Genomic DNA, 22,146 nt, shown 5'->3' on the forward strand with positions numbered 1-22,146 from the left:
CCCCCCTCCCCTCCCCTGCCCCGTCGTCTACGACCGAGTCGCTATGAAACTGACAAATTATTCATTGCGACAATCAATCACGCGTAATCCTGTCGACGCCGGTGCCTCGAACGTAATTATGCCTCGAAGACAAACCCCCCCCCCCCCCCCCCCCCCCATCAGGTTTTCCCGCGCGTGTCCCAGTTTTCGTAACCGGGGAACACGCCCTTTGAATTCGACGGGGGAGTCGATACCATTTAACGATCGTTTGTTTGCCGGGTGTCGCAGGGTCTCGTTAAACATAAAGAACATAACCTTGAAAAATTATTTCGCAGTTAAAATGGCTCCGAGTGCAAAGGGTTAAACATTCGACAAGACTTAAGTAAAATTCCTTTTTCTCCGAAGAAATTAGTGCGATTAAACAAATATTCTAATCGTAACAATTGTAAAGAAAATGGTATGTCAAAAGGTTAATCAAGACTCCGATTTGTTTATCAAAGCCGGCAAGACACGGCGCTCTTTAATATAATATTCCGACTCTCGATCTCGCAGAAAGAGAAAAGCAATCGCCCGGGCAGAATTTTATTGCTCTAAAAGAAAAAGAACAGAGAAATAATCCATTTTTCGTGTCACGAAAAAATTCCCAGTTTCCCTTATCGAGCATGTGGATCGCGGTTGCGTGCCTCGCCTGCATCCCGCGCGGCGAGTCAACGAACTGCTACACTTGGTAGTGGACCTTAAATCAGATTGCCGCGCGGTTCTCCTACCTGGCCGTAGCGCCGTAGTCGCAATCCTCGCGAGAACAATGCCGGGGCTCTTTTTGAAAAAAAAAACACTACCGTTGCCGGGACCTCGACGGAGCGTTAGGGTTAGCCGCGGAGAACGCCGGTTTTCTTGCGGGGTCATCCGACAGGAAGCGCGGTGCCACCGGGCTCTTTTATTTTTCCACGGCCGGCGGTAACACTTTGTTCGCCGGTGGTACACACACTCCACCATTGTCGTTGAAGATACACGGAGGTATGCTGCGTCCATTTCGCTTACTTTCGCGTTGCGCGGCCCGGCGCGGGCAATCCTCGCGCGCGATGCAGTATTCACCGGTTTCTGCTGCGAAAAGCGGTCGAGAGAATCGAGAGAGGAGAGAGAGAGAGAGAGAGAGAGAGAGGAGAGAGAGAATCGAGAGAGGAGAGAGAGAGAATCGAGAGAGAGAGAGAGAGAGAGAATCGAGAGAGGAGAGAGAGAGAGAGAGAATCGAGAGAGGAGAGAGAGAGAGACCCGTGGAACGCGGCCGACGGATTTGCATTATTTAATGTTAATGCGATACGCCTTGATTGTTATTGATATTTCTAACCCTCGCGCGGTTCTGACCCAGTTCCACGTTTCCGAGCCGCGATCGTAATCGCGCGCAACAGCTCCAACAGTTTTATGCGCGTTTCGCCCGGTGCGCCGCGGAGCCCGCTTATTTGGGGCTCGAAGAATGGAACCTCATCGAATAAACAGTCCGTGGGAGTGCTCTTCGAGAGTGGCCACTAAACAATGCACTGTTGCTGTGTGCATATAGGAAACACTTATTACAAATGTTCGGCTTTTAGCGAATGTAATCGTTAACATCAAAGCGAATAATCCAAGAGCGAAATACTCTATTTCCTAAAAGTCCAATCTACGTTTGAACAGTATTAGAAATGCCAAGTTTTACCTCGTCGCGGAGAAATTTGCAACATTCGACGGCACAACGTCGATCGCGACAGATTTTCTTAACACATTCCGTGCCACGTGTACCATCGATGGTACATGCTTGCATGTTTATTTAATGGGCTAGAAAATAATTTATAACAAATCTAGAATTATAGAGTTAATTTCCACCAGAAGAATGGATCGTAATGAATTCGATTTATTATCGTATACGATTATGAATGATTACAGATAATATAGTAAAGTTTAGTGAAATAACGAGTGACTAGAGCAAAGATTCGAGTAAAAAATAGCGCGGCATAGAACGTGTTAAATATCGAGGAACAACGCGCTCGAGGATGCCGTTTGTTCATCGTGTTGATGAGTATTGACGGAAATAAAATGCTATTTAACATCTCGCTGATATTTGCTCGATAAATATTTAACCCTTTCGGAACGAGCGCCGGATGTATTCTGTATCGATGCGACGACCAATGCACCAACGCGTATGGACGAATGCCGGATAATATATTCGGCCTCCGTGTGACGACTGATTTAATTAAAAGGAGTTTGTATAAATATCTTTTCAAACGAAGCTACTTTAATTCTATTATAAATGCAAAATATCGTTTCTGAGATACTGTATTTCTGTTTGATACGATTTATTGTAGTTTATGCGAATAGTTTATGTCTAGGAAGTGGAAGTTATTGGAGAGTAGAATTATTTCGGTTTTAAGAGCTTTTTAAATGCAATTAGCCTGATGCTGTTGATATTTGCTTGAAGAATAGCAGAACAATTTTTGAGCCTCAAAGTCGCTGTTAGGGTTAATATTATTATAATATTATAAAAGGGTTAATATTAAGGATAAAGACAACACTTTTTGGAAACAAAAATATTGAATTATTCAGCACAGTTCTCATTTAATACTTAGAACAATCTATGGAAAAAGAAGAACATAACGTTGAAGAACTGACCACGTGATAAGTACAACATTATGCAATATTAAGTAGACTAAATAAAATCTGTTAACTCTTCTTTAAAGTTTAGATATATATATTTAATACAATAATATGTATAATTCAATTTCATGTAATATTATAAAAATAAATAGCTTTGATAACCGAGAATAGTCACAAAATCACAAAAGCTTGAACCGAATTTTATTTTAACAGATTATTATATAATTATACTATATAATCGTACACAAATTCTGAAAATCACAAAATAAACGCAAGAAACTTAAAATTTCAAAAAAACTCTTTAAATTTAAAAAAAAACTCTAAATTCCAAAATTGCAACTTTCGCCGAACCCTTTCTTTTTCCGACAGTGACCGAACCGTCGCGAGGAATTCGGTAAACGTCGAATCCATCCCCGCGGACTTCAATCGATAAACTTATTATCCGAGATTCGAGTCGACGAGCAGCAAATCACTGCGGCCGGGGCCGCGGATACCCGCGACGAGAAAGTATTGTGCTTCCCTTTACCGATACCATCCGGCTAAGAGTTCCAAGTCTGTAGGTTAATTCGCGAGCCCGATCGAGTTGACGCAGTCCCCGCCGGATGAATATTGCAATTAATTTCACCAGGAGTCGAACGGAAACTGCATTACACGCTCGGAACGTTTCTATTCGAGAAGCTTTTCCCCGTTCGCCATATCTCATTTCCCTTTATCACGTGACTCTCGGCCGGAGATTATGGGCTCGAGAAGCACAAGTGCCTTCGGCCAAGAGAGAAAGACAAAGAGAGAGAGAGAGAGGGGGGGAGAGAGAGAGAGAGAGAGAGAGAGAGAGAGTTCCGTAAATCTCGCACGACTCCTTGCGTAATTAACGAAACGCTCCCGCGTCTTGTTTCCTCCGCGCGTAATAACATCGCTCGCCAGTTAATTCCACGCGAGTCGGCTACGTTAAAATTTCGATTCGATCGATTTACGGTATACAGAACAGCTGATAACACGGTCGGCTTGTCATTTGTCGGTCGAGTCTAACGCAAGGCGGATTGACAGAGGCTCGACGCAGAAGTAGAAAAACCTGAGCCGCGTTTGTAATTGATAGTGTCCGGTCGATCGAAACACGAATTTTCTGTCCGACCGGCGCAGGTAGTAATAACCCTTTGCCCTCGAGTGGTACCTCTGAAATTGTTCTATCACGTCTCGAAATAATTTTTATGTCAACAATGTTTAGATTTGACAAATTGCTAAGTATTGATACGAGTTACAAGAATCAATTTTGTACGCATAAAAGTGCATTTTAATTCAATTTATTTTATTACATGGAAATGATATGAGCCAGGAAAATGATATCAGTTTTGCAATTGAAATGGCTTCGATCGCGAAGGGATAGTTTCCGTTCACCTTTTCAACGCGTCCGACTTTCGGCGACAGGCCGAACGAATTGCTCGCGCATTCTTCGCGAGCGCGAACGGGCCGCACACCCTCGCCGACAAAGAGTTAAGAAACAAAGCAATTAGCGGGAAAGTTGCCGGCGCATTTTCTGCCTTCACTTGTCCCGGGGGTTTACCGGCGGCGCGCGGAAAAGCCGCGGCGGAATAAACGCGGTCTCGCTGCCGCAAGAACGGAAAAGACACGCGCTCGAAACAAATTCGCGTTAATTACGTACAAACACGATATGACATTTATTAAAACCCTTTCGCGTGCCACCCTTTTGTAGTCGCCCGTTCGGTGATACGTATTAATTAACGCTTTCCGGGACCGCTTCCACCGTGCCGGCACCACCACCACCGCCACCTTGGAAAACGTTCACCCCGTAAACTCCAGTGGGGGGGGGGGGGGGGGGGGGCACGCCGACGCCGCGGCCAACTACTCCCGGTTCGATGTGGGGACCCGGCAGGAAGGTTCACAAGAGGAAAAACGTATCTGTAACGAATCGATTATTCCGCCCCAGAAATTCCGGACACGGTTCTTATAATTGATGTTCTATTTATTCCTTGGCGCCTCGCTACGGTTATGGGGGAGGGTGCGACACGCGTCGGGCGAAAAACAATCGGTGGATCGAGCGGGGGCGAGCTGCCGTGGGAATTCGAGGGTGAACGGGTTACTGGAGAAATTAGTGGAAATGTTGCTGGAAAGATTGCTGGATATATTACTTGAAAATTGACTGAAATATTACTTGAAAATTGACTGAAATATTACTTGAAAATTGACTGAAATATTACTGGGAATATTACTTGAAAATTGAGTAAAAAGATTACTGGAAAAATTATTGGAAATATTACTGGAAAATGACTGGAAATATCATTGGAAAAATTACTGTAAAAATGACTAGTAATATTACTGAAAAAATGGCTAGAAAAATGTCTAGAAAAATGACAGAAAAAATGACTGGACAAATTTCTAAGGAAACTCATTCGCAGTAGCCATAACTGCGTCAGTAAACTTATGCAACTCCGTCAAGTCGAGTAAATTGCTCAAAAATCTCAAGTTTATAAATTCTTACGAAATGGCGAGATTTTTACAAAAATTGTGCCGAAGCAAGCGTGACTTCGGTTGAAGAAAGTGTTCGGTGATCAGCGGGAGATTATCAAGGCGAAAGCTTCATTGTAGAAAGCACGCAACCTCGGCCGATTGCGCAACTTGATTGTGTCCACAGGTATTAGGACGCCTACGAAGAATTATGTAAACCTCGACTCTCTTGGAACAGTTTCAAGATCTTGGACAATTTTTCCTCGTACCTTATTGTAAATAATTAATTTTGTGAAGCTGCAATAAATCTTTTAAGTGTAAGGTTATTAATTAGTATAGTGCTGTTTTAATGATGCTAGTGATAGTTGCACTAATAATAAAAAATAATAGGAATAATGGTACTAATAATACTAATAATAATAATATCGATGCTGATATAATACTGATACTAATTATACACTAATAATTCTGACACAAATAATATTAACACTAATATTAATTTTCTTCTCTATACAATACAATATTAATATTATAATACTGACACTAATAACACTAACTCATTAATAATTAAAAGTGATAGTCAACACCACGACAGCTGAAACATAGCAACAGCAAAATCGCAAGAACTAATCGCAAGAAAACATATGGTCGACCGTAATTAAACTTTAGAAGCTAAGCAGAGATTAATGTAACATTACAACATAGTCATCTCTACAGCCGCATACCGGAATACGTATGACAATGGCGCAAAAAGCAGCGTCAAGAAACCGGAATTCCATCGGTAGAACTGTTCCAAGGCCGAATAAAACATTATAATTAAACTTCTTATACAAACAAATTTTATAACTAAACTGCTTATATAAACAAATTTTATAATTAAATTGCTTATATAATCAAATTTCACAATTAAACTGCTTATATAATTAAATTCTATAATTAAACAGCCGATTTTATTATAACAAAATCACGATAATAACGTCGAGATAAAACACCAAACTGCAAACACCGTAAACAAATCTAAAAGCATCGCTATCTTCTTTCCAATTTGCGAACGAAACGCGCTTTTATTTCGCAGCTGTTTCCCTCGCAGCCGTGATACGAAATTTTTCCTTCCCCATAAAAATCAACAGTGTAATTATAATAGACTTTCTTCGCCGCCGCCGCCGCGGAAGTTGGTAAGGAACCGCGGCAGCATTCGTAGAACGGCGTTGCCTCTGTGTGTAACTTCAGCAACAATCTCTGGCTCGCAGGCACATAAAGTTTCTGCCGCTTAATATTCAATTTCTTCGGTGGGGGACGATTACGTTTCACGGGGAAAACCCTGGGATGGGACGATTACGCGCGCCGTGACAGAACTATTGTGTTATAAGACGCTCCTAAATTTCCCGCAGTTCTTTTTTAGCATAAAAACACGCTGACATTTCTTCTATGTATATATTTTAGTAATTTTACGATATTTTGATTTCACTTCTTGTGCCATTTCAAAAGGAAACTTCAGAGAAACGTGCATGTCTAAAAAAGGTTACGCCGAAACAACTCGATTCCCCGTAATCACTAATAAACTTGAATGTCCCCTGAGAGGGGACAACCGAGTGCAAAGGTCTAAGTATTAATATTGTTTACAATTTATTGACATATTATTACAATTATCATATTTAATTTACAATATTATATTTAATTTCTTATTAAAAATCCACCCAATTTTACACCTTCTTCGCACCTGTATTTGACAATAAAAACCAAAATTTACAACTCCACAAAATCTTACTACAAGCTTTTAAGAGACACTAAATATTCTAAGGTATCTTACAGTTCCACCTCTATCAGCCATGACTCAGAGACGATAGGCTGCCACGAAAAGTAACAAGTGCGGCCGAGAGATTTAAAGGCAATAACGCGGAGGAGGTGAGCGCGGGCCCGTTGCCCGATGGAGCACGAACGTCCTTCGATAAGCATTCAATATCCCCGTTAGGAGATAACCGGGCGGGCGTAAAAGGAATCCGTGGAGCGTTTCATTGTCACCGTATGCAGCAATAAAACGAAAGACGAGCCATTAGCCCGGCGCACATGTGGCGCTCGGCCAGGCCGAGGCGAGGCGAGGCGAGGCGAGGCCGAGGCCGAAGGCAGAGAGGTGAGAGGCGCGGTGCGTGCACGGGGGCATTCGTCAGTTTCTGAATGGATTTGAAAAGCGCGTGAGTCAGCCCCTTCCCGGAAAGTTGATGCTATTCCACCGTGCACGGAAAACTAAAGCGAAATAAAGCATGACTAACGGACTCCGCCGGCAGATTTACGCGCGCGCGCGCGCTCGCGCTCGCTCGCTCGGCCGCCAACTCCGGATTCCGTAGCGGCCCCTCGGTTTTTCGACCTGTTTTTCGCCCCGGCCCGCGTCTTCCCCTTTTATTTCGCTCTTTTTCCGACCGGCTCCACTCTCCTCTTCTCTCTCCTCTCTTTTTTTTTTTACTTTTTCGGACAGCAGTTTTTACGTTTTTGTTTCCCAACACACCGGTTACACACGGCCGAGACACGCGCGCGGGAGAGCTCGCTCGCTCGCTCTGACTTGCAGGTGCACACGGGGGACCCTGTGTATATGCACCCGGCGCATCACCTGCGGCCTCCTATCCGTGTCACTGCGCGCCGAGAGCCCGGTTTGTCGCCTGTGGATTTTCTGTCTTTGCGCGCCGAATAGAAGCCGCGATCATTTCAAGACTATTATTTGCGGATTTTCGGCGAGTTGTGGTGGATTTTGTTTGTGTCAGTTTGGAGTTCGAATTAATCGAGTTTTGTTTGTGTTTGATGGAGGTTTAAGAGATGCGAAAAAGGTTTGAATCGTTTTTCTAATTCGTTTATTTTTGATATTTTAATGTTATAATTGTTTAACGAGGCGAACCCTTTGTGTTACGAAGCTGGAATAGAAATAACTGGTGTGCGGATCTTTGTGCAAAATAAAAATTTCTACGTCTGTTGCCGGCAGTAAAAGTTAGAAGATTTATAGGCTTTTTTAATAACTATATATTAAAAACTAAATATTAAAAATGGTAAATAGAAAATAGTAAATACATAGAAAGCAAATATTAAAAATAGTAAATAGTAAATAGTAAATATATAGAAAGCAAATATTAAAAACAGTAAATAGTAAATATATAGAAACCAAATATTAAAAATAGTAAATAGTAAATATATAAAAACTATAATCTAATAGCGACTATCGAACAGACACCAAGGTGACAAGCAATAACAAATGGCACTCGCTATACAGATAAATTCCCAACACATATATATATACTCAAAAATACTATACTTAGCGTATAAAAATCGTGGCGATTGTCTTGATTCCATAAATCAGATTTCGGCATCGTCCACCGTTGTTTTCTCAAATAACACGCGTTTTTTCGAACGGTCCGCCGATTTCGAGAAACACGGCTCGACTCGTCGCGAACAATCGAACACAGTTTTCCTTGTGAAATCCGAGTGCTCGCATACCTCGGAACAGTTTGTTTTCTACGTTTTTTTTTATACTCCGTTGAAAGACAACGCCTCTTCTCTCTCTCTCCCGCGATACAATGGCTTCTAGTTTTTTCGAAGAGTATAAAAATCCGTGAGAACTTTGAGATACAATGCCGATGCTTGGGATGCTTTATCCGCGACCTATTGTTCCCCCGCGGGATCCGTTAACGAAGAATATTTTAGACCAATTATTGGCAACGGGGCAACGCGATCCCGACAATTTCGAGCGAGCGGCTACGGCAAGAAAAATAATTAACGTCGTCTAATGATGGAGAAATTGAGCGAGTGGAATCTCGGAACGGGCGTGTCAACCTGTTCGACGGTTTAATGGCGTTTTGTACAGTTTTGTACAGTTTGGTCGATATTGTTTATAGGAGATGGCGTGTGTTTTATTTTTCGTTTCTTCTCGATTTAATTTTAAAAATCGTCTGTAAATGGAAAATTACAAAATTGAATTTTAGACATGATATTTGTGCTTTGGATTTTATATTATAACTAAATACTATACCATTTTTATTTATACAATTTGACATAATCATCCTCAGTTAAGCATTTTTAAAAAGTTAAAGAATATTTTCACGATAATATATCATTATTTTGTTACAGTATTTTTGGAGCATATGCATTGCTTTTCTTATTGAGGTTATGGTCATCTTCGCAGCAAAATACAATTTTAATGTAATTATAATATTACATATGAATATATTTACATCGTTATATATGAATATATATTAATATTAGGTTGGAAACTATGAAACGGGCGGTTTCGTTTAGTATGTATTCGACTGCAGCGCCCGTTTCATAGTTTCCAACCTAATATGAATATAATTTGTATATTACACTACTTTCTGAGTACATATATACCTTTATCCACTAAAAATTGAAAAAAAAACAAAATTTGGCAATTAACGAGTCAAAGTATTAGAAAGCAAAGACGCGTTTACCTAAAAACGTTGCGACGTTGATACTTTCTCTAATACTGCTTTCTTTTCCTTAATTAGTTCCTCTCCCCTTCTCTCTCTCTCTCTCTCTCTTTTTCTTTCGCTCTGTTTCCCGTCACCTTTCAATTTAGCCTTTTATCTTTGGTCTTTCCGCGAGCTTCGTTTCTCGCTAGAAAATTTCTTCTCCCCCCCCCCCCCCTCCTCCCCCCACCCCACCCCCGAGCCGTTCGCTACGTTCGCTCTCCATTTAATGCGGCATCGCGTTAACATTTTTCGCGCTCGCCTTTTGCTCTCTCTCCGGATACTTTCATCCATTCCTTACGGCCTGTCAGAAAAGTCTATCTCATTTTCTTCCACCCGCCTTATCTGGGCTAGCCTATTTATCGATAGTCCTAACTCGAGCACCTCTCTCTCTCTCTCTCTCTCTCTCTCTCTCTCTTTCTGTGACCTGATTCATTAATTCACGCCGGAAAACTGTGCGTTCGTTTCCCTCGTTCCGTTCCCTTTCTCTCTCTCTCTCTCTCGTTCTTCACTTTTCTTGGGAAACTTTACCGTCGTCGTTACGGCCTTTGTATTAATACCTGCTGCATCGTTGCTCCCGCAATTCTATATTTTTTGAGATGATTAACCCTTTCACTCTAGGGACGAAAGGAAAGTCTAGGAACGAAACTAAATAAAGAGAATAGAGGAAAGAAAAATTATCTGATCCTATTAAGGAAAATATTACGGACAAGTTAGTGCTAATCAAAGCAGCGTGAAAGAAGGAAAGAAAAATTGTCAGAAATAAATTGAAATTGTCGAGAAATAAAAAGCGTCAAAGAAATAAAAATTATCCAGTGCTTTTCCCATGCTTTTTATTCGAAATCGCTTGATATACTTGTACATATCTTACAGAAATATCTCATAAAATTTCGACAGCCTTAATTAACAATCCAAACGAACTATAGAAATCCCAAGGGACATACACACCGCCACAAACCCACGAAACCCTCTGCAATCGATGATCAAACAAGATCGCCGCGCTTACAAATAATGGCCGCGCGTATGAATGCTCCGCGTCAGTCGCGCTAAATTGTTTTGTCATGCTGTTTTCACGGTTCTGCATAATTCGACGGAGCAATATTGTCATAACTCAAACAGCACGTTGTTTGTAGTCTGGTAAAAACAGCGGGCGTTATGTGAGCGGCGGGATTTCAACGGCAAAAGCTACTACTACTGTGTGTAATGACAATTACACCGGTGAAGTCGACGGGAATAAGTTAACAATAGGGAAGTTCGACGGGGGCTTGCATCCTGTAGGACGAAAACAGGGAGGGGGAGAGAGGGGGGGGAGAGGAGAGATAGGAAAGAGGGAGAGAGAGGGAGAGAAAAGGGAGACAGAGAGAGAAAAGAGAGAGAGAGAGAAGAGAGAGAGAGAGAGAAAAGAGAGAGAGAGAAGAGAGAGAGAGAGAGAGAGAAAAGAGAGAGAGAGAAAAGAGAGAGAGAGAAAAGAGAGAGAGAGAAAAGAGAGAGAGAGAGAAAAGAGAGAGAGAGAGGAGGGAGAGAGAGAGAGGAGCACAGGTGGGCAGAATGGAAGAATGCCCAGGGCCTGCGAACGGTGTAATGCAGCCCTGCGCGATCCCGATAATATGCGGACAATAGGGCTTCTTGTATCGGAGCCGCGTAATTGACCTGTTCATAGAGCAATTGTTATGGAATTCAATTTCGCATCGGCTTAATTGAAATACGTTCGCGGGGGGCCGAGCCTAACGCCGGCGCGAAGATGTATGTACCCTCGTAAAGATGTATACAATACGTATGTGTACACGTGTACGTACTCTCATAAAGATATATACATATTGATACACGTGTATATACACTTAAAAATGAAAGTATTCGAACACTTACATCACTAAGATATATATATTAATGATTGTTTAGTAAATTGAATTTTGATGCATTGTTTTTGAAATTTTCCTGCAACAATTTTTGAATACCTCTTCTTATAGAAATATTTTTTAATTTCGCTTAGGCAGTCTTAAAAGACATTTCTTGTTATTAATTTATTAAATGTTAAAATCGTAAGTGTTCGAATACTTATACAAATATACATATAAAATACGTCAAATACTTTCGCGAACCACTTCTGGAACATATTTACGATAAATTAATAGTGAAAACAGTATATATTGTTCAATTATTTTCTGCTTCCGCCTATGCAATCTTGAAACTCATCCCTCATTATCCGTGTAACACGATTTCAAAGGCTTCGACTTAAAATATTTAATTTCGACTTAACATATTTATTTCCGACTCAATACACATATTTTCGACTTAACACATTTATTTCCGACTTAGCATATACATTTCATTCGTAGAACTTTAGAAACGTGTTCGAATACTTTTCTGCACGAGCGTACACTCCAAGCATACACACCGTTCGGATAAACGTAATGAATTTCCCCAGGCACAAGGAGGACTCCGCGGAAAATCGTGTTCCACGGGAATAATTTTACCCCGGGATGTATGAAATAGTTGCGCCCGGTTTATATAGCTGCGCGAGCAATGAAAAATGCGGCGCGCGGCTCGCGAAGCGCTGAATACTTCGCAAGGCGATCCTAAAGAATCTTAAATCGCGAGATGCCCGAAGCATGGGCGCGCCTTTTAAAGAGTATTTTTACCGAATTGACTCAACCTGGGTAGAACGTCGAATAGAGAGCGGGGGTGGGGGGAGACCAAGGAGAGGGGGAAAATACCGAGGATTTAAATCATGGATTTAATTCCGTCTACGCGCCGGAGGAAGTCGGAGAATTTTGGGTGCCTGTCCGGATAGATCAGATTCATTAAGGCTGCACGGGGGATCCTCTCCTATCCGAATTAGCAACGAGATAAGAGCGTTCGGCTAATATGACGATCGCTTTTACAACAATAAATCACCGCGGAAATGCGCCGGGGGAAAGTCGTTCACGGATTACGCGTCCTTTACGGCGATCGCGTTCGTCTCTCCGAGTGAAAATTTCGTCGAGACCACTTGCCAGTTTTAATAGAATTACTTGATAGTTTTGCTAAAATTATTTGCTAGTTTATTCAGGAATTACTTGCTATTTGTTAGTAATTACTGTGGTTTATTTTATTATTAATTGCGGCATTTATTATTTAGTAATTTGGTGACTGATTTACGAAAGTGGAATTCTACTTTATATATTCTATAAAGTATTACAAATTATATTACACTATAATATACACATCACACGTATAACATGTACAACAGGGTACACTAATATAGCAAAACAGTTACAATTTACACATTTAATCATCCTATCACATATTTCCATCCATATAGCGCACAAATAAATCGACGAACGATGAAAAATTTTAGCTAGAAATTAACCTAACTTCTGCACACATTAACCTAACTTCTGCACACATTAACCTAACTTCTGCATACATTAACCACGTCACCAAATATAAAAACGCCGTTGACAAATAGCAAATTCAACGCTTGGACAATGCACGGTAAAAGGAAAAAAAGTGATTGTTCATTGGCTCCGCTAGTGATCGACTTGGTGGTGAGAGGGGGTGAAGGGGGTGAGAGAGGAGGTAGCGCCGTGAGACAAAGCACCGACGGAATGAGACGCGGCCGAAACAGATTCCTCCTTATTCGGTGTCGACCGTACAAGTTGTTTTCCGTTTCTCGCGGCTGCGACGATCTTATTGAACATCGTAGATAAAATTCCCCCCGCGGCGCGCGTTTATCGGCGAATGGGTTTGGTATTCGGCCGGGGGAACCATCGAAAATATCAGAGTAGTAATCTGTGTCCATTCCGTAGGAGAGAAGCGAAAGGCGGAAGATATTGTCTGCGCGGCGGCGACGGCGACGGTGGAAACACGGGGCGAAGAGAATCGAGAACATTTACCATCGTTTGTCGAGGGGAGGAAGCGTGAAGAATTTCGTAGCGCAAAAGTTTGACGTGAGTCACATTCTCTGGCCGTTGCCGCTGCTGCTCCGACGGCACGCCGAGGTGAAATAATAGTGTACACACGTCTCCTTGGAATAAAGGAACACCGAGAGCCCGGGGCCCACGTCGAATTAGAAAGTAAATAGAGACGAGTGAATTAGAGGAGGAAACGCTCGCTCGAATCTCGAAAGAGGTTTCGGGGCGATGGGCAGCCACCCTTTTTTTTGATAGCGGGTGAGATTACTTATTTTTTTCTTGGAACGCTGAGAAGACTTTTTTTTAGTTTAGTAGACAATTTTTGCAATATTTTTCTTAAATATCGCAATTGGAAAAGAAGATTGAATAAGTAACTCGAGATTTTAATTTCCTTTTTAATTTTAGGTATAGATCATTGCATTAAAGATGAAAATGATAAAGGCACGATTGCAGAGAGTACTTTTAAGAGTGTTGTTATATTGACCAAACAAAATTCTGCTTTTAGGTTTCAGTATTTAAATATTCAACGCAGTAAATCCACCTTATTTTTGATTTCGTAATTCTTTAAAATCGCAGAACTGCTTCTATTAGAAATTATTAAATATATATCTTTAATCATCTATACGCTAGCATAAAAATTACAAATAATTCCAATAAATTCTATTTTATAATTTTCACAATGTAACGCTTGTTAATTGCATTTAGACCTCGATAAATTCACAGCCAAGTAATCATGCGCACACGGTAAACCTAAATTGTCTCACTAGAAATAATTTCCAACTAAACCTCTAATAATTCCAAAGAAAATGACCCACGAAGAGATAACAAATTGTCGAACGCCCGGAAGAGTTCCAGAAACCAGTGCAGAAATCCGTTCGCCAGGTATCCGTCCCCAGCACCCGACAAAAGCTGTACCGATATAGAGGAGCCAGCGCTGTCCTTTTTTTTTCAATCGCGTGCTCCCGGCAACAATAATCCACGGTAAATGTATTTTCTCCGGTCGACGGGACGAAAAAAAAGAAGAAGAAAAAAAACGAAAGAAAGAAAGAAGCAGATTACTATTTTACGCGTTCTCCGCTTATGGCTCCTATACAAGTGAAGCCACTACATTCGAATGCGGAACGTTATGCGCCGAGGAAGTTTGAAAGGGCCCCTAAACACAATGAGAATGCTCGGATGTAGTGGCTGGGGAACGGCCTGGAATCGACGTTGATTTCGGTTGGTCGACCTGCTGCTGCCTGCCTGCCTGTGCCTGTGCTCTACTGTGCCGTTGCTGTCTGAATACCTGCGAACTGCTGCAGGTCGTTGCTACAAACTCCCCGGGAAATCATTCAAACTTCACGCTGCAGGTTTTAAGTACCGACGAAGACGAAACTATTCTTGGCCGACTAACGCGCGTCAATGGTATGGAAACCCGTTGCGATTCTCGCGCGCGCGCTGGTAACCAACGATTTATTAGCTCCCGCCGCTCCGTGCAGCTCGACGCGAATCGCCTTTCATGTTTTTGGAAGTTGAATCGGTCGTCTTGGTTGTATACTTCGTGTACCTCGGGAAATTATGCAGTTTGACTTTCTGGAGCGGAGAGGACGATTTCGGAGCGCGGAGGGGACGATTTCGGAGCGCTGTAATTGGGAACGTTGTTGCGTTGATTCCAACTCGTTGCGATTATTGAAAGAGCAGAAATATTTTTGTTCGAAATAGTATTTGTTGAAATTGGTTTGGGCGATTTTTATTTTGCAAAGTACTGGGTTTGGGAATAATGTTGTTAGTGGAAATATTTTTACTTTTATTTTTTGATGATGCGGTGATTCCTCACTTTGAAAACCAAAATATAATTACTTAACCTCAAATCTCATTTCTCAATAACAAAAATTAGCAAACCAAAATATAAATTCTCTATACTCAACGAAAGCCTCCAAAAACAGTGTCACATTACCATCACATTTTGGTTTTCAAAGTGAGGAATTTGGGTGAGGAAATATGATTTTTAATTCTTTATATGGTTCTTCAATTCTTTATTATATCTTTAACTCTTTATATGTGTCATTGACTCTTTATATATTTCGACCTATTAATTTTCGTCATCAGTGAATAAAATTTGCAATTTACTGCTTACATTTTTTTATTTTCTAAAATGACAAATTCGTGTGAGCAGATATGATCCTTAAACTCTGTACATATATGTATATCCTTAACACTTAATATACTTCGACCTGTCAATTTTTCACTTTTGCCAACAGTGAATAAAATTTGCAATATATTTGTTAGGTTTTGCTTTCAAAAATAAAAAAATTCGTCTACTCAGATCCTTAACTCTTCATACGTATATATTATAAACAAATTAAAAGTCCATGTTACGTTAAAAATATACTTTGACAGCTGTCTCTAAACAGCAATTCCAAACATAGAAAATTACAATATTATTAGAAAATTACATCGCATAGAATAATCCTCAAAATTGTCGACATCACCATGTTACCATCGCATTTATCAGCAAAACGTGAGATTATTTTCACAGCGATCAAAAGCCATAGAATTTAACGAAGATCCCCCGGGCTGGATTAAGACGACTGCTACCCACTGCCTAGTGTGTCACAGACAGATTAATTGCCCTGTCGACTCATAATCTGTCCATTTAGCCGAGGTGATTAATGGACCGTGCACGTTTATGCAAATATTTCATTTTTCTCGACTTTCCCGTGGAAATATTGGGAATGAAACTTGTTTGGTCGACTCCGGGAGATTCTAACGGTGTCCAAACTTAGAGACAAAAATCGATAGTCCTTGCGCCAGATTAACTGGCTCTATTTTTTGATCTAGGATATTAAAAGCACGCTTTTTAAATCACTGTGATTTATGGTCTATAAATAATGTTCACTGCACGTTGACATTCAATTAGAAGCTAAATGTAGCCGCACGAGTTTTAAAGGAGCGAATAATTTTGGAGCATATTTTCACTCGCGATCATTGCACAAAATGGAGCACAAAATTGGCTGTTGCACTTTGAGAAACAAATTTCACTTTTATTCACGTTTAAATATTAATATTATATATCTTTGAATTCCGTAATTTATATGACTTAATATGATGACTCTCTCTTACATATATTGCTTGAAGTAACAAACACACTGCACGTTGACAATGTCGTCTTAGAGACAGCTAAAAAGTATTTACAAACACGAACTGTTTTCGAATCTTCCTCGAGTATACCTCCTTCTACCTCATGTCTCAGAAACTAATAACTTCTGACAGCACAAAGTATAGTATAATTCACATAAAAATTATTTAATATATATTTTAGTGTATGTATTATAAGAGAGAAAAATATTTCACATAATAATTATTTAATATGTATTTTAGTGTATGTATTGTAAAATAGAAAAATATTTGCAGCATTATTGATGGCATAAATAAAGGAAGAACATTTACGATATTATGAACCTAGCACAATCCCCTCGATTTTTCGATATAATTAACACCATGAGTTAAAATATAATCTTGACACGTTTAAAAACTGTAAAAAAAGAGTGAAAATGTAATGGAAATGCTCGGTGAACCGTTTAGCTATTACTCTAAAGATAATTTGTAATTTCGATAGCCAATTTTAATGTAATGGCGTCCATGTCATTTTACGTCAGAGTTGAAATAATTGCTGCAGGATTTACGAACGTGTTAATAATCGAAATATTATTTAGCATTTTTAGAATAGAAAATAGGAAGTGTTGTATGAGTTAGAAGAATTAGACAAATTTCGATGTTTTAGTATTTATTCACATGTTTGCAGACAATTTAAAAATGTTACAGCGTTAATAGCAACCCCGTGGGTTGTTTTAGAGTAAATGGTGCTAAAAAACCATGAATCTTAAATTTGTCGATCCACGTTCAGTTTAAAATTCGACTGATCCCTCCCAAATTTAAATCACTGTATTAAGAAATCATTAAACAATAGTTGCAACCGCAGTGTTCACTTTAAACCACTTGCATTATAATAACGAGTTAGACTAGTTCATGATTTAATAAATTGACTTAATAAATCAATTTAATAAATCGATCTGATAAACACATTTCGTACACGATTTAACACATATTCGTCCGCACGACGAAAATTCGTCATTTCGCAAACAACCACCAATAGCCGAACGACGAAAATTCGTCATTTCGCAAATAATCACTAATAGTCAATTGACGAAAATTCGTCATTTCGCAAACAATCACCAGTAGCCAGAAATTACAGAAAATAATTAATCCTTGTTCCATGAATTCTAAATAAATTAAATTCTAAGTTCTACCAAACAGAGATAATTTTGACCGAAAATGGTAAAATTACAACTATCACTGAAAAAATATATGATTTTCAACAAGTTACGTTGTTTTTATACAAACTATATCATATCTACAAATAGTGTCAAAAAATGCCAAAAAATTTTGCGAACGGCGATGCCAGAAATTACCGGACGAATATGTATTAATAAAGGCAGCTGTCAATTGCTTTTACTAAATCGAAAGCAAAATATGAATCTTCTGTCTTAAAAATCAAGGAAATAAAAGTAAACGAAGATAATCGAAAAACGAAAATCTTATTTTGACATCAAGTCAATGATCAACCCTTCGCAGTTCCATTTTCTTCATAGTTTCAATGACAAGCACTTTTTCACTTGTAACAATTTCTTATTAAAAAACGAAAATTGATATTTATCACATATCTATATTCGACTACAACAATTAAATATTGCTCACAAGTAGACAGGATTTTATTTCGTCTGAAAAGAACGGAACAACAATCTACTATTATTAATATCCATCACTAATCTGTCTCGTTAACAGTTTACCGTTCAGTAGCCCATTAATCGGCTTTTTACACTGACAACCAACAATTTATTACACATTTAACTCTTCCCTATAACCTCCTATATAATTATATTATATAATTTCCTAAACATTAGAACCATTTCGCCGAGTATATTTTCAGCCGTGTAACCAGTCCTTTAAGGATTTAAATACGACAAGTGGTTAAAGACGAAAACCCGCTAATCCACACACTTCCAAAAGCAATCACATCGGTGTTGATAAAATCCTCTCGCTAAAAATCCCCACGAATCTCCTCGACACAGAGAGAAGAACACAGTAGACAAAGACGACGGTTGGGCCACGGTGGGACATCGAGATAGTCACACAGGGATATCGAGAGAGTCTCGCAGCACACAGGACACACGGTGGCAAAGTAGAAGCAGACATCGGTGGCCGAACTGGCTGGCAAGGGCAGAGCAGCAGGGGCATCCTGCGAACACGTCCCGTCGTCCAGAAAAGGACGGTCCGTGGAAGGAGCCTTTTCTTGTCGGCGCTCGCCAAAGTTCAGGCCGCGGCGAAGAGATCCCGGGAGAGATCAACGTTCAAGTTCTTCGCGCTGGCGAGGAGAGGTCCGTTCCCCAGGCCAAGATTCCATTCTCGAGCGGGGAGTCCGGTTTACTCGACGGAAAAGACCGCGCCGCGATTCTCGTTCCCCCGCCTGGTGTGTGTCCTGGCCGGCCTCGTGTGCCACGGAGAGAGCGAGAGCGAGAGAGAGAGAGAGGGGGGGCCTAAGGTAAAAGGGGGGCTCTCTCTCTCTGACTCGGCTAACGCGGTGATTCGCGAGCATCCCGAAGAAGGTCATCGGCGATGACTCGGCGCGGTCGGATGAACGACCGTGTGTAGCGCGCGAAAAAATGAAAACCGAAGGCGAAACACAAACGGTAGAACGGACGAACGGGGGTCCACTTACCACCTAGCGAAGCGGCACGGTGTGTCTCGTAGCAGGAAACCGGCGCGTACGTATCCGTCAATTCGCTCGGGGGCCTGGCGAACCGCGACACTCTTCTATCTTCTTCTCTTTCCACTCTTTTTCCTCTCGGTCTCTCCGTCGGCGGAGATATGGAGACGCAGCGGCGAGCACACACAGAGGACCAAAAACTCTTATACCCGAAAACTCTTTTACCCGAAAACTCTTTTTACCGAAAAACTCTTGCCACTTGGAATTCTCCGAAGCCGTTCACGTTTCACCGTAACGCGCGAACATCGTGTTTCAATACCATCGTCGACGGCTGGAACGCGACGTGTGACGGTTTGGAACGGCTTGTATAATCGGAGTCGCGCACTTCTTCGCTGATCGTCGAAACACACACTGTAGAGCCCGCGTTAACCTGACAGGGGGGAAAAAATCACGTGGCGACGCGTACGTCGCGGCAACACTTTGCTGCTCGGATCTCGATCATCCGACTCGCCTGGCCGTGAATATGGTCGTCGATGCGAACAAGATATAAACGCGAACTATTTATTCCGGGTTAATTATGGGACACGCCAGTTGTTCCGGCGGACGCACAGGCGATACGGTGATCGAATTCGCGGAACGATGCACGACGGCGCCCGGTTTCGTTCGACAACACGAGTGCGACGCGACGCGCGTACAAGTTTCGCGCGCTGCAGACTCCGGCAGACTGAGCGCCGAGAAAGTCTTGGGGCTAGCGTACGCGATTGGCGCGCTCCTCGCGGCCGGTACCCGAGGCCGAGCGTCACGCGTCTTTCGCCGGTCCCTCTCGCGCTCCGATTCCTTAGAAACTGGAGTAATACGCTCTCCTACTCTCGCTCTCTCTTTCTCTCTCTCTCTCTCTCTCTCTCTTTCTCTCTGTACTCACCGTCTCTCGTCCCGTACATGCTAAATCAAATCCCGGCCCGGCGATGCGGAAAATCTCATCCGGAAATAACAATCGAGATTTTTCGTAAACGTTGCGTTACCCGCGGGCGACGCGCGATTTCGACGGATGTTTTTTCTCTCGTTTTTGACTTTGACTATCGTTTTTGTTTTTTCGAGGTTAGTGGGGTGGCCTTTTTGTTATGATGATTAATTAAGATCTTTTTATGAAACAATCACCTTGATCTCTTAAAGGGAATTGGATGACTAGGACGCGATTGTTCTTGGATTCGAGTGACGCGTCTTGCAGGCTTTGTTTGAACGACTGTGACGTCATCGGAGAAAAGGGCGGTCAAGTGACCGGAAGTGGTTAAACGCTGCTGATGGTTGTTCCATTGTTTAGTTGTTGGTTTAGAGATTTGATTCAATTAGCGGAAATTGTTTGATTATGATGGTTTTATTGTTGAGTTTGTATTGTTGTGATGAAATTGTTGGATTTTAATGATTTTTGCAGGGGTTGTTGGATGCTGTTTTTTTACAAGGTGACTTGTAGAATTCTTTAAAATTTTTTCTTTTTTAGGGGTTTGTTTGGTAGAGCTTTTGTAAAGGTTTTTGCTCTGATAATTATATTCTGTGACGTTCCTTTTATTTTATTATGTTATTTTGTTATTATGGTATGATATTTTGGTATCTTTTTAATATTATGTATGGTCCATTCACGTTACCAAGGATATCTAACGAAAATTAATTTTAATTCCTTAAAATCTGTCAACTGGAAATTTTAAAGATTTATAATATTTTTACCTCTTTTTCAAAGCGTCTAATTCTCATTTTTTAAAAATAAAAGTTTCGTACATTTTAAGACAAATTATCATTTGGGCCAATTATCATTCAACACATCGTTTTACAAAATTAAAAATTTATAAATCCGCGCCTGGATCTCTTCCCACGCAATATATAACAAAACCCCGCGAAAGATAATTTTGCAAACAGATAGCATGCGAGAAAATAGCCGTCTGTATTTCCAAACGGCACTAACAATAGTCACCCGAACCATAATTTCCCTGTCTGAAACAAAAAAAGAAAAACAGAAATACCTCCAATATACCTCCATTGTTATCCCAGTCCGGTCTGTTCGACTCTATACACTAATTGACTCTCCGAGTACCGTTCGGACGTTTTCTGCTGCTTAACAATGCAATCCTTGGTTTAGCTGTCGCACTAATCGAATCGTGAATTATCTCAGCCGGTCCGCAAGCGATTGTTACGGGAATATCGCGCGCGGCGCACAATGCCGATGGTGTTGAGTTAGCGCCGGCCGCAATGAAAGGGTCAACGGGACCAACGAGTTACGCTAATATTTGTAAAACGAGGCTGCGAAAGGTGTTGACTGGAATCGAGGCTGCGGCAAGTGTCGGCTAAAATCGAGGAAACCGAGGAGAAAACAAGGAGATGGTGGGGGGTTCGAAAATATTAGGGTGTCCCATAAGATTTTTCTATGCTAGGTTATGTATGACTTTGAGTATACTTTAAGTACGCTCGATAAAAATCGGCGACATTAACCTTTTGCTGTCGTATGTCTACTCTCAGCCACCAAAACAATTAATTTATCTTTTTTCATCTTTTTTATTTTTACATAAATTTAAATTTAAATTTATAAATTTGAATTACATAAAATTAAAACATATTATTGATTTATCTATGTCTAAACATTAAAACGGAGTTAATAAATTTTGTCTTTCCTGCTTTTATTATTGTTATCTTATTACTGTCAACTGATAGAAAATCAATTACGATTACCATGAATTATGTATAAATTAATTACGACCGCAAAGGTTTAAGTATAATTTTATAGACATCGAAATGTTGTTAAATTTCGTTAAACAATGCGGCAGTAAAATCACACTTCGCGCAATTAAATATATAAAACGATAAATCAGCCTTAAACAACAAATATCGTCTATTAATTTCGCATTAAAGAAAAAGGTAAATATAGGGCACCGTAACATTAGACCCAGAATTCCCTTTTCCAAAGACGTCGCCCAATTTTGAGTGC

At 40.7% G+C, this 22,146-nt stretch overlaps 1 protein-coding gene across 4 annotated transcripts in view; it reads right to left on the reverse strand.

The window, feature by feature from the left end:
- The window catches only part of Kek5 (leucine-rich repeat, immunoglobulin-like domain-containing kekkon 5 protein), a 653,304-nt gene extending 633,420 nt beyond the window's left edge, over nt 1-19,884 (reverse strand). For 3 of the 4 annotated variants that reach the window (XM_078188237.1, XM_078188226.1, XM_078188258.1), the window contains exon 1: nt 19,188-19,884. The gene's annotated coding sequence lies outside the window, so the exon portion shown is untranslated. Of the gene's footprint in view, nt 1-19,184 lie in introns of all 4 variants that reach the window. The other variant, XM_078188247.1, reaches the window with a different exon arrangement.
- Between the last annotated feature and the right edge of the window lie 2,262 nt (nt 19,885-22,146).

Source organism: Augochlora pura, chromosome 2, assembly GCF_028453695.1.
Source record: "Augochlora pura isolate Apur16 chromosome 2, APUR_v2.2.1, whole genome shotgun sequence".
Taxonomy (NCBI): domain Eukaryota; kingdom Metazoa; phylum Arthropoda; class Insecta; order Hymenoptera; family Halictidae; genus Augochlora; species Augochlora pura.